This window comes from Tamandua tetradactyla, chromosome 13 (genome assembly GCF_023851605.1).
Source record: "Tamandua tetradactyla isolate mTamTet1 chromosome 13, mTamTet1.pri, whole genome shotgun sequence".
Lineage (NCBI taxonomy): Eukaryota > Metazoa > Chordata > Mammalia > Pilosa > Myrmecophagidae > Tamandua > Tamandua tetradactyla.
Window position 1 is genome coordinate 96667981 of NC_135339.1, and position 13793 is coordinate 96681773.

Sequence of the window (13793 nt, forward strand, 5' to 3'; positions counted from 1 at the left end):
GTAACTATCTTGAGAGGAATGAAAATAATTATATAACATAGAACTTATAGGAGGCAGCAAAGGCAGTTCTGAGAGAGAAATATATTGCCCTAAATGCCTTTATTTAAAAAGAAGAAAGAGTGGTAGAATGCTCATCTTTTATGCGGGAGACCTGGGTTTGAGTTTTGGACCATGCACTCTTCCCCCTCCAAGAAAAAAAGACGAAAGAGCAAAAAATCAAGGCCCTAACTTCTCACCTGGAGAAATTTGAAAAACAACATCAAATGAACCCCCAAAGAAAATAGAAAAAGAGAAATAACAAAAATCAAAACAGAATTAAATGAATGGGAGAACAATAGAAAGAACCAAGAGAACCAAAACTTCGTTCTTTGAGAAAATCAATAAAATTGATGGACCACTAGTAAGACTGACAAAGAAAGAAAGAAAGAGGATGCAAATAAACAAAATCAGAAATGAGAGGGTGGGTTTTACTGCAGACCCTGAAGAAATAAAATAATAATAATAAGAAGAAGATACTATGAGCAGCTATATGCCTACAAACTAGACAATGTAGATGAAATAGACAAATTTCTGGAAACACATGAACAAGCTACACTGACTTAAGAAGAAAGAAAAAATCTCAACACACCAACCACAAATAAAGAGATTCAATCAACCATCAAAAACATTCCTATAAAAAAAAGCCCAGGATCAGATGGCTCCATAGGGGAATTTTATGAAACATTCCAAAAAGAATTATCATCAATACTGCTCAAACTTTTCCAAAAATTTGAGGAAAAAAGAATTGTACTTAACTCATTTTTTGAAGCTACCATTACTTTAATACTAAAACTTAGTAAAGAAGCTCTAAGAAAGGAAAACTATAGACCAGTCTCCCTAATGAACAAGGATACAAAAAATTCTTAACAAAATACAGGTTACTTGAATCCAATAACATATTAAAAGAGTAATAACACCATGACAAAGTGAGGTTTATGCTAGGAATGAAAGGATGGTTTAACACAAGAAAATCAATTAATGTAGTACAGCACATTAACAAATCGAAAGGGAAAAATCAAGTGATCATCTAGACTAATACTGAAAAAGCATTTGACAAAATTCAACATCCTCTTCTCATAAAAACATTTCAAAAAGTTGGAATCAAAAGGAATTTCTTTGGCTTCCAGGAAGATGGTGGAATAGAGAAGATTGAGCCCTGCTCCATGGAAAAGTTAAAGAAGGGACAGGAGGGTGACTGAGGCAGGGATTTGGGAGTGTGGCTGACCTAACATAGGAAAGCCCTAGTTGCAGGGGCCAATGAACTAAGGGTAGGAATCTGGAGCCTGGGGTGGAGGCACAAAGCCTGTGGGAGTGCATGGATGGGAATCGGGGACTAGGAAGTAAGCCAGGCCATGTTCCTTGGGTGCACTACCCTCACCAGCAGAACCCTGTGACTGACAACTCACCCCACACCCCACACACCCGAACCACATCACCTGCTCCTATTCCCTGCACTCCAGTGCCCCCACCACACCAGCTCCCAGTGCACATACTTACCCCAAGCCCCCACCCCACATGCAACCCAACCCACCTCTCCTGCACCCCTTGGGAGCACTACCTCCCCTTCCCTGTTCCCTGCAGACTGTTGTCAGCACATAAAGGCTGCAGGCATTAATCTCCATACCCAGATTACCCTTGTTCATAGTGTCACACAACCTCACCGTGCCCTCCCCTGCCACTGAGCTCTGCATATCAGTTTATAGCACTCCTAGACCCACACATGTGTATGGACCCCCAATCACATCATTCAGTTCTGGGAACCTCAGTTTATAGCAGTCTTAGAACCGTGCATGTGCATGGCTCTCAGTCACATTCCCAGCTCTGAGAAAGTGCTGACCTGCACAGTAGGTCACATCTGCCCCCAACCCATGAAGGCATAATGCCAACCTGCTGCTACAGCTCTATACATATGCACAAAGGGCTCCATACCTTAGACCAGTGCACACCAGGGTTATGTCCCCCCAGACTGGTGCACACACACAGCTACATTCTTCCTGGCCACTGGGTGCCCACATTAAAAAACATTTTTGTAACATCCCCAATGTGTGTCTATACCTGCCCTGAAAAAAATCACCGCATGAGTGCCCCACCCTGTACCGTACTCCCTGATGTACAACCATCCTGCAAACACAAGGTCTTAGACTACTGAAAGAAAGCATCACCCAAAATAAATCAATCAAGATATTTACATGCCATGAAGACAGCAAAGGATCACTAAGCAAATCACCATGCAGGCAGATAAAACCCTTCCTAATGACCAAGTGGTGTTTTAACACCAGAGGAGACACAGACATCGGAACAACTAATTAAAGATGTTCATACAACTCTACTTAATAAAATAAGTGGGATACCAAATGACATAAAGGAGATCAAGAAGACAGTAGAAGAGCATAAAGAGGAATTTTAAAGAATAAATAGAAAAATAGTGGATATCACAGAGATTAAAGACTTGCTGACCAAAAAAAAAACAAAAAACATACTAGAGACACACACAACACCATATTTGAAGAGACAGATGAAAGAATAAATGAGAGGACAAGATAACTGACTTCAAAGACTCAAAACAGCAAATGGCAAAAAAAAAAAAGATGAAACAATTTGAATTGGCTCTCTGGAAAATGACATACAAAACAAAGCACACAAATATAAGAATCACTGATATCCTAAAAGGAGAAGAGAGGAGTAAACGGCCAGGAAGAGTAGCTGAGGATATAATGGGGGAAAACTTCCCAACCCTCATAAAGGACATAAATATACAAGTCAAAGAAGCCCAACGAACTCCAAACAGAATAAATCCCAAATAGGCCTCCCACAAGACACATACTAATCAGTCTGTCATATATTGAAGAGAAGCAGAAAATCCTGAAAGTGGCAAGAGAAAAACAATCTACTACATACAAGGGAAACAAAATAAGACTGAATTCAGACCACTCAACTAGCACCCTGGAGGTGAGAAGGCTGTGGTATGATATATTCAAGATCTTGAAAGAGAAAGAATTCCAGCAAATAATTCTATACCCAGCTAAATTGTCCTTCAACACTGAGGGAGAGATTTAAGTTTTCACAGGCAAAGAAGTTCTGAAAGAATTTGTCAACAAGAGACTGGCCCTACAAAATACTAAAGGGAGTTCTGCCAGCTGAAAAAAAAATAACTGGAGAGGGATTTCTGCAGGAGGGCACAGAATTGAAGAGTACCACTAAGGGTAATTTAAAGAATACAAAGAGAAAGAGGAAAAAGAATATATAGATCTGACAAATATAATAAAAAAAGATAAGATGGTGGATTCAAGGCATGTCTTTTCAGTAATAACTTTGAATGTTAATGGATTAAACTTACCAATTAAATGATACAGATTGGCAGAATGGACTAAGAAACACAATCCAGCTCTATGCTGCTTACAAGTGACACATATTAGACAAAAAGATACAAATAGATTGAAAGTGAAAGGATGGAAAAGATTTTCCATGCATGTTGTGACCAAAAGGAAGCAGGAGTAGCTATACTAATATCGGACAAAATAGATTTCAAATGAAAGGTATCATAAAAGACAAAGAAAGACATTATATACTAATCAAAGGGTCAATTCACCAAGAATATATAACAATAAAAAATGTTTATGCTTCCTGTTCTAGTTTGCTAGCTGCCGGAATGCAACACACCAGAGACGGATTGGCTTTTAATAAAAGGGGATTTATTTTGTTGGTTCTTCAGAGGAAAGGCAGCTAACTTTCCACTGAGGTTCTTTCTTACGTGGAAGGCACAGGATGGTCTCTGCTGGTCTTCTCTCCAGGCCCCTGGGTTCCAACAACTTTCCCCGGGGTAATTTCTTTCTCCATCTCCAAGGGCCCAGGCTGAGCTGCAAGTGCTGAGATGAGGAATGCCAAGCTGCTAGACTGTGCTACATTGTGTTCTCTCATTTAAGCACAAGCCAATTAAGTTAAACGTCACTCATTGCAGCAGACACACCTCCTAGCCGACTGCGGATGTAATTAGCAACAGATGAGATTCACCTACCATTGGCTCATGTCCACAGCAACAGAACTAGGTGCTTTAACCTGGCCAAGTTGACAACTGAATCTAACTACCACACTTCCAATCAAGGAGCTCAAAAGTACATGAGACAACCATGTACTGAATGGAGTGATAGATGTTTCAACAATAACAGTAGAAGACTTCAAAACACCACTCTTCTGTATAGATAGAACAACCAGACAAAAGATGAACAAGGAATAAACAACTTGATAAATGAATTAGACCTAACAGACATATATAGATCATTGCACTCCAAAGCACAAAGGATGCACATTCTTCTCTAGTGCTCATAGAACATTCTCCAGTATAGATCAAATGCAGGACACAAAACAGGTCTTCATAAATTTTTAAAACTTTTAAATTACTCAAAGCACTTTCTCTGATCACAATGGAATGAAGCTGGATCTCAATAACCACCAAAGAATGAGAATATTCACAAATATATGGAGATTAAATAACACACTCTTTAACAACCAATGGGTCAAAGAAGAAATTGGTAGAGAAATCAGTAGCTATCTGGAGATGAATGAAAATGAGAATACAACTTATCAGAACTTATAGGATGTGGCAAAGGTTGTGCTGAGAGGGAAATTCATTGCCCTAAATCCCTATATTAAAAAACCAGAAAGAGCAAAAATCGTGGACTTAACAGTCAACATGGAGGAACTTGAGAAAGAACAGCAAACTAACCCCAAAGCAAATAGAAAAAGAGAAATAACAAAGATTAAAGCAAAGATAAATGAATGGGAGAGAAAAAGAACAATAGAAAGAATCAATAAAACCAGGAGTTGGTTCTTTGAAAAAATCAATAAAATTGATGGGCCACTAGCAAGTCTGACAAAGAAAAAAAGAGAGAAGATACAAACAAACAAAATCAGAAATGAGAAGGGATGTGTTACCACAGATCCTGAAGAAATAAAAGAAATTATAAGAGGATGCTATGAACAAATATATACCAACAAACTAGAGAACTTAGATGAAATGGACAATTTCCTGGAGACACACAAACAAGCTACACTGGCTCAGGAAGAATTAGAAGATCTCAACAAACCAACCACAAATAAAAAGCTTCACTCAGTCATCAAAAGTCTTCCTACAAAGAAGAACTCAGGGCCAGATGGCTTCACAGGGGAATTTTAACAAATATTCCAGAAAGAACTAACACCAATCCTGCTCAAACTTTTCCAAAACATTGAGGAAAAAGGAACTCTACCTAACTCATTTTATGAAGCTAATATCATTTTAATACCAAAACCGGGTAAAGATGCTATAAGAAAGAAAACTACAGGGCAATCTCCCTAGTGAAAATAGATGCAAAAATTCTCAATAAAGTGCTAGCAAATCGAATCCAACAACACATTAAAAGAATTATACACTATGACCAAGTGGGGTTTACACCAGGAATGCAGAGATGGTTCAATGCAAGAAAATCAATTAATGTAATACATCACACTAACAAATCAAAAGGGAAAAATCACATGATCGTCTTGATTGATGCTGAAAGAGCATTCAGCAAAATTCAGCATCCTTTTCTGATAAAAACACCCCAAAAGATAGGAATCAAAGGTAATGTCTCAATGTGATAAAGGGAATATATGAATAACTGATAGCCAGCATCGTACTCTATGGACAGAGACTAAAAGCTTTCCTTATAAGATCAGGAACAAGACAAGGATGCTCACTGTCACCACTATTATTCAACATTGTGCTAGAAGTTCTAGCTAGAGCAATCAGGAAGGATAAAGAAATAAAAGACATCCAAATTAGAAAAGAAGGAGTAAAACTCTTACTGTTTGCAGATGATATAATACTATACTTGGAAGATACTGAGAAACCTAAAGCAAAGTTACTTGAGTTGATAAAAAAATTCAGCAAGGTGGTGGGATATAAAATTAATGTGCAAAAATCAGTAACATTTCTATACACAAGCGATGACCTAACTGAGTAGTAGATTAAGGAAAACATTCCAATCAAAATAGCAACTAAAAGAATCAAGGGACTTAAAGGACATTGTATTAGTTAGGGTTCCCTTGAGAAACAGAATCAACAGGAAATATTTGTAAACATAAAATTTGTAAAAATATCTCATGTAAGCTTGGGAACATAGAGTCCAAAATCCACAGGGCAGGCTGTGAAGCTGAGAATTCCAATAGATGGCCTGGACAAACTTCACAGGAGAGACTCTCCAGCCACAGCAGAAAGAGAGCCTGTCCCTTCTGAATCCTCCTTAAAAGTCTTCCAATGATTAAATTAAACATCACTCATTAAAGAGCTCACTCAACTTAGCTGATTACAAAATGAAATCAGCTGTGGATGTAGGAGACGTGATCATGATTTAATTCTATGGAATGTCCACAGAGCAACAGACAGGCCAGTACTTGCCCAACTAGATAAACAGGTACCACCACCTGGCCAAGTTGACACATGGTCCTGATCATGACAGTCCACCCCTTGTCAACTTGGAAGCTATGTTCATCAAATTAAACCATACCTAATTTGTAAATAGAAAACAATGAAAGACACTTTTTTTCCTCACCTAACAATATTCAACTGTCCTGCATATAACTGGAAACACATTAAATCTCTCCAGAATAGGGTGCAAGTCCTTGGGTAATATTCATTCTTAAACTTGATATCTTACAATTAAATAGTACATTATGAACAAAACAGCATTACAGGCCTCATTTCTGTAACTGATCAAGTGGTCGTAGTGCATATTTATCACTACCTTCTTTCACTACCCATTCCATGTTGCCTTTACCCTTAGCAAGCACTTCAGCTGGCCATGGTTCTTTGCCAGGTGGGACGACCCAAACCTTCATTCCTGAAGTTTCAGAGCCATTGGCAGTCCTGCCTGGATTGGATTGTTGCAGTTTTCCATTGATTTTAATCACAGGGCATGGTAATATAAAAGACACCCTAGGAGATCTCTTATATTCCAGGAAAACTTTCTTTACCTCCATTGTGTAGTTGCAGCCCTATTTCCCCCTAATAGTCAAGGTCAATTACCCCAGCCAGTAGTGTAATCCCCTTCTTGGCTTATTGATCCAGGGACATGAGTAGCCCAAAGTGACCAGGTGGCAGTCTTAGATTCCAGTTCAATGGAATCATTGTTGTTTCTCCTGGTAGAAGCACTCCCCCTTTTAGAACTAAAACCTGTAGACCAGAAGACTTAGGATCACAGGGACAGGAAGCAAAAATTTTCCTAGTGGATCACTAGGGGTAATAGTAAGGGGTGCCACTCCCATTTCCACCCCTTGGTTCCTGGACCCATGGATCCTGCCTATAGGAGAAACAGCACTATACAGCAGATGCTGATTCAGAGCATACACAGCTTCCTGGAGGACATTACCCCAGCCCTTCAAGGTATTGCCACCTAGTTGGCACCATAATTGAGTTTTCAAAAGGCCATTCCACTGTTCTATCAATCCAGCTGCCTCTGGATGATGGGGACATGGTAAGACCAGAGAATTTCATGAGCATATGCCTATTCCCGCACTTCATTTGCTGTGAAGTGTGTTCCTTGATCAGAAGGAATGCTCTTTGGAATAGCATGGCTATGGATAAGGCATTCTGTAAGTCCACAGATGGTAGTTTTGGCAGAAGCACTGCATGCTCTGATGCTATCTCATATATACCATCTCCATTTTATAATGGAGTGCTGCTGCACATGCCCAACTTTATGGCTTGGTGGGTCAGACAACACCCAGCTCATGAGAGGCAACTCAGGTCTCACGGTAGCTTGGTGGCCTTGGTTAAGCGTTCAATCTCTACTAAGACCCAGTAGCAGCCAAAAGCTGTTTCTCAAAAGGAGAGTAGTTATCTGCAGCAGATGGTAAGGGCTTGATCCAAAATCCTAATCCACTGACATTTATAGTATCATTGGATCTGCTGGACCATATGGTCCAAGTGGCAGAGCAGCTTGTACTGCAGCCTGGACTGTCACAGATCCTCTTCTTATTCAGGCACCCACTCAAAATTAGCAGTTTTTCTGATCAGTCAGGTGATTGACTACTCAGTGGGTCAGAGTAGCACACCCAAATGAGGAATATGTTGTCACCAAAATCCAAAGAGACTAGCTAGGCATTGTGCCTCTTTTTTGGTTGTAGGAGGGGTCAGATGCAGCAACTTATCCTTCACCTTAGAAGGGATATCTTGACATGCCCCCATACCACTGGATACCTAGAAATTTCACTGAGGTGGAAGGCCCCTGTATTTTTGTTGGATTTATCTTCCATCCTCTGACACAGATGCCTTATCACTAAGTCTAGAGTAGTTGCTACTTCTTGCTCACTAGGTCCAATCAACATGATATTATCAATATAATGGACCAGTGTGGTGTCTTGTGAGAGGGAGAAATGATCAAGGCCCCTGCAGACAAGATTATGACATACGGCCGAAAAATTGATATTCTCCTGAGGTAGGACAGTGAAAGTATATTGCTGACCTTGCCAGCTGAAACAAAACTGTTTCTAGTGGTTCTTACTAATAGCTATTGGGAAAAAAGCACTTGCCAGATGAATAGCTTCATATCAGGTACCAGGGGATGTATTGATTTGCTCAAGCAATGATACCACATCCGGAACAGCAGCAGCAATTGGAGTTACCACCTGGTTGAGTTTATGATAATCCACTGTCATCCTCCAAGACCCATCTGTTTTCTGCACAGGCCAAATAGGAGAGTTGAATGGGGATGTGATGGGAATCACCACCCCTGCATTTTTCAAGTCCTTAAGAGTGGTAGTAATCTCTGAAATCCCTCCAGGAATCCAGTATTGCTTATAATTTACTATTTTGCTAGGTCGGGACAGTTCTAGTGGCTTCCACTTGGCCTTTCCCACCATAATAGCCCTCACTGCATGAGTTAGAGAGCCAGTGTGGGGATTCTGCCAGTTGCTCAGTGTGTCTATTCCAATTATACATTCTGGAACTTGGGAAATAACTACAGAGTGGGTCCAGGGGCCCACTGTGAGATGGACCTGAGCTAAAACTCCGTCAATCACCTGGCCTCCATAAGCCCCCACTCTGACTAGTGGACCAGGGTGACATGTTGGGTCCCCTGGAATTAATATCACTTCTGAACCAGTGTCTAATAATCCTCAAAATATCTGATCATTTCCTTTCCCCAGTGAAGAGTTACCCCAGTAAAAGGCCATCAATCTCCTTGGGGAAGATTTGAAGGAAGATTAACAGTATAAATTTGTGACAGTGTAACAGAGTTCTCCCCCAAAGGGGCCTGGCCTCCCCTTCATTCTGGGTTTGTAAACTGTCTCAAGTCCGGATATTGATTAAGGGGCCATGACTCTGTTTTTGTAATTCAAGTTAGACTTCTGTTCACTTGATCTAGAACTTTTTGTTTATGCAGTTCCAACAAGAATTTAGTAAACTGTTCATCTATTGTATTTCTAGGTACCCCATGATTTACTAGCCAATGCCACAAATCTCTGTGAGTCAGATTATTTTGACTCCTGCTTTGAATTTGCTGTCTATTATAATAGCCACATCTACCCTGTCTTTGGTGATTAAGTGCTGCCACCTGGATTCTTCCAACTCGGGATCTGGTCATCCCTGTGGTGTTTAAGGATTCCAGCTCAGTGACAGCAATTCCCACAAAATATCTGACCTACAGAGAAGTGCAACTTCAGAGCTCTTCAAGGATGATGACATTAGTCTGACAAATTTATTTCTCACTGTTCTGGTAAAAGGTTCATCCTCTGGACATTCCTGGGGTGTAAGAGCAGGCTTTGCATGATAAATCCACTCTAACATTCCAATCTCTCTAAGCCTCTGGATCCCCTCATCTACATTCTACCAGGGCAGTTCCCGCATTTTGACCTCAGGTGATGTTGAACACCTTAGGATCCACGTTTCAGCCAACCATCAAAGCAAACTGTTAATGCCCCTTCCAACCCCTAGAGCTACAACATTGAACGCAAAATCTCTGCTTAGTGGGCCCATATCAATAAATTCATCTTGATCCAACTTTACATTCCTTCCACCTTATCCCACACCCTTAATATCCATTCCCACACATATCCCCAGATTTCTATCTATATAGATTGAAAAACTCATGCAGTTCTTTTGGAGTACAGTGTATTTCATCATGAGTGATGTTTTGTACCTAACCTTTTGGGGCCTGTTAGGATTTTAGTCTAATTATAAGTCTTGAAGAAAAGAGGGATTGTGTGGTAGGTCAAGAAAAGAAACAGAAGTGTTTTTCAAGCCCTTTACTCAGGGCATTTCATTGCAGCTTCATTTGGTGAAATAGGATTAGTTGATTCAGACAGAAGAGTGAGGGCTGTTTCCCCGAGGGAGGTGGTTACAGGATTAGCAGTCACTGAAGGGTTGATCTTGTTAGGTGGAAGTTGGATGGCAGGCTTCTCTGGGCAGACCAGAGGCTGGGAAAATGCTTCTCAAGGTGGTCCATTACAGGCGTACCTAGCAATGGCTCAGCAGATTCCAGGGAGTCCATCTCCCCATTGCCATTATTATCAAGCCATATATTCCCATCCCAACTTTCAGGATCCCATTCTTTTCCAAGTAAAGCCTCTACTGTAACAACAGACACACCGCAAGGTTGAGGTTTTGGTTTACATTGTAAATCTGCTTCTTGCACAGTAAGGCCCTATGCCAGGTTTTCAGAGATCTCATCTGCAATCACAGGAAATAAGGTTTTCTTTCAGGGCACACACAAAAATTTTTACATCATCCATACAGCACTTCAGTTGAAAATTCGAAGCTTTCAGCTCATCCTTTTCCCTCATCACTGTATTTAGCATATCTAACCACAAGCAGCCAACATCATTATACCTCTTAACTCCACAAAATTCCATATGGAAAACACATTCAATCAGAGGTTTGCATGATATAAGCATACAATTAGCAACATCTAACGGTGATGCTTTTATAATTCTTTTGAAATCTCATCCCATGGACTGCCAGTGCCATCTTGATTATTGGAAACACAGTCATTGTCTCTGAGTCTAGTCAGAGTAGAAACTGATTGTGAAAACCCATTTTTAAGGTTCTATTTCTCAAGAACCACTCCTAGTACTAGTCAGGGTTCCATAGAGGGACAGAACCAACAAGAAATATCCATAAATAAGATATTTATAAAGGTGGCTCAAGTAACCATGGGAATGGGAGAGTGTACAACTTAATAAAATGACTCCATCCAGCAATATCAAATCAGGATAAAAGAACATGGCATTTCTGGGGTACGCAACAGTTTCAAACTGGCACATTATACCCTCTGGACCCTAGAAAGCCTTGTTGCTTAATCCTCACTCAGTATTGCTGAATGGGATCTTTTTTTTTGTTTCCATGGAAATGAAACCCACCCGGTTGTGGATGGTACCGTTTTATTAGGTGGTTTCCATGGATATGTGTCTCCACCCATTCAAGGTAGGATTGCTTACTGGAGCCCTTTAAAAGGGAACCATTTTGGAAAAATCTTCAATGCTGACAGAGCCACACAGCCTTTGGAAATGTAGAAGGAAAACACCCCCAGGGAATCCTTCTGAAATGAAAAATCCAGGAGAGAAAACTATAAGAGCATCACCATGTGCATTTCCAGCTGACAGAGTTGCCCAGAAGAAGCCAAAGACCCCTGCAGATGTCTGCCAGCTGCTTTCCCAGCTGACAGGTGTTCCAGACAACAATAACCTTTCTTGAATGAAGGTAACCTCTTATTGGTGCCTGAATTTGGACATTTTCATGGCCTTAGAACTGTCAACTTACAATTTAATAAATTCCTTTTTTAAGAGACATTTTATTTATGTTATATTGTGTTCCGACAGATTTAACAAACTAAAACTCGAAGAAAGTTGATCATCTTTCCATATACTTTCAAACAACTTGTATTTCCTCTTTAGAAAGGTGTTTAACCATACTTTGCCCATTTTTTAATTGGGTGGTTTGTCTTTTTGTTGAGTTGTAGGAGCTCTTTATATATACTGGATATTAAACCTTTATCAGATATGCTTTCCAAATAGTCTCTCCCATTGAGTAGTCTTTTTACTTACCTGACAAAGTCTTTTGATGCAAAAATGTATTCAATTTTGAGGAGATCTCACTTATCTATTTTTCTTTCATTGCTTGTGCAGTGCATATAATGTCTATGAGACCACCTTGTACTACAAGATTTGTAAGATATTTCCCCACATTTCCTTCTTGAATTTTATGGCCTCAGCTCTAGTTTCTTTAGATCTTTAGGTCTCTGATCCATTTTGACTTAATTTTTGTATATGTATGAGATTAGGGTTCTCTTTCACTCTTCTGGATATGGATATCCAGTTCTCCAAGTACTATTTGTTGAGACTATTCTGTCCCAGTTGAGTGTACATGGCTACCATTTTAAAAATCAATGTCTGTAGATAAGAGGTCTATTGCTGTACTCTCAATTCAATTGGTCAGTATGTTTATTTTTATGTCAGTACAATGCTGTTTTACCACTGTAGCTTTGAAATATTCTTTAAAGTCAGGTGATGTGAGACCTCCAAGTTCATTTTTCATTCTCAAGATGTTTTTAGCTATTCGGGGCACTCTCCCCTTCCAAATAAATTTGATTATTTGTTATTCTATTTCTGCAAAGTAAGTTGTTGGGATTTTGATGGGTATTGCGCTGAGTCTATAAATCATTTTGGGTAGAATTGACATGTAAATTATGTTTAGTGTTCCAATCCATTAACACTGTATCTCCCTTCATTTATTTAGGTCTTCCTTGATTTCCTTTAACAGTGTTTTGCAGTTTTCTGTGCACAGATTCTTTATGTACTTGATTAAATTTATTCCTAAATATAAGATTCTTTTGGTTGCTATTGCAAATGGAAGTTTTTTCCTTCATTTCCTCTTCAGATTTCCCATTACTACAGTATAGAAACACCACTAATTTTTGCTTGTTGACCTTTATCTGGCCACTTTTCTAAATTTGTTTATTAGATCTAGTAGCTTTGCTGTAGATTTTTTCAGGATTTTCTACATATAGGATCATGTCATCTGCAAACAGTGAAATTTTACTTCTTCCTTTCCAATTTAGATACTTTTATTTCTTTTTCTGGCCATGGCTCTAGCTAGAATGTCCAACATAATTTTGAATAACAAAGGTGACAATGGGCATCCTTGTCTTGTTCAAGATCTTAGCAGGAATGCTTATGGTCTTTTCCCATTGATTATGATGTTAGCTGTGGACATTTCATATATTCCATACATCATGTTGAGGCAGTTTCCTTCTATTCCTATCCTTTGGAGTGTTTTCATCAAGAAAGGAAACAGAATTTTGTCGTGTCTTTTCTGCATCAATTGAGATGATCATGTGGCTTTCACTTCTAATTTGATAATGTAGTGTATTACAATAATTGATTTTCTTGTGATTAACCACCCTTGGATACCTGGAATAAAATCCATTTGGTCATGGTGTGTAATTTTTTCAATGTGCTTCTGGACTTGATTTGCAAGTATATCGTTGAAGATTTTTGCTTCTATGATTAGTAAAGATATTGGTCTGTGATTTTCTTTTCTTGTAATATCTTTATAGCTTTGGTATTAAGATGAAGTTCACTTCCTAGAATGAGTTAAGTAGCTTTCCCTCCTCTTCATTTTTTTTTAACTTTGAACAGAATTGGTACTAATTCTTCCTTGAATACTGGACTGGATTCATATGTAAAGCTGGTCCTGGACTTTTCTTTCTTGGGAGGTTTTTGATGACTGCTTCAATCTCTAC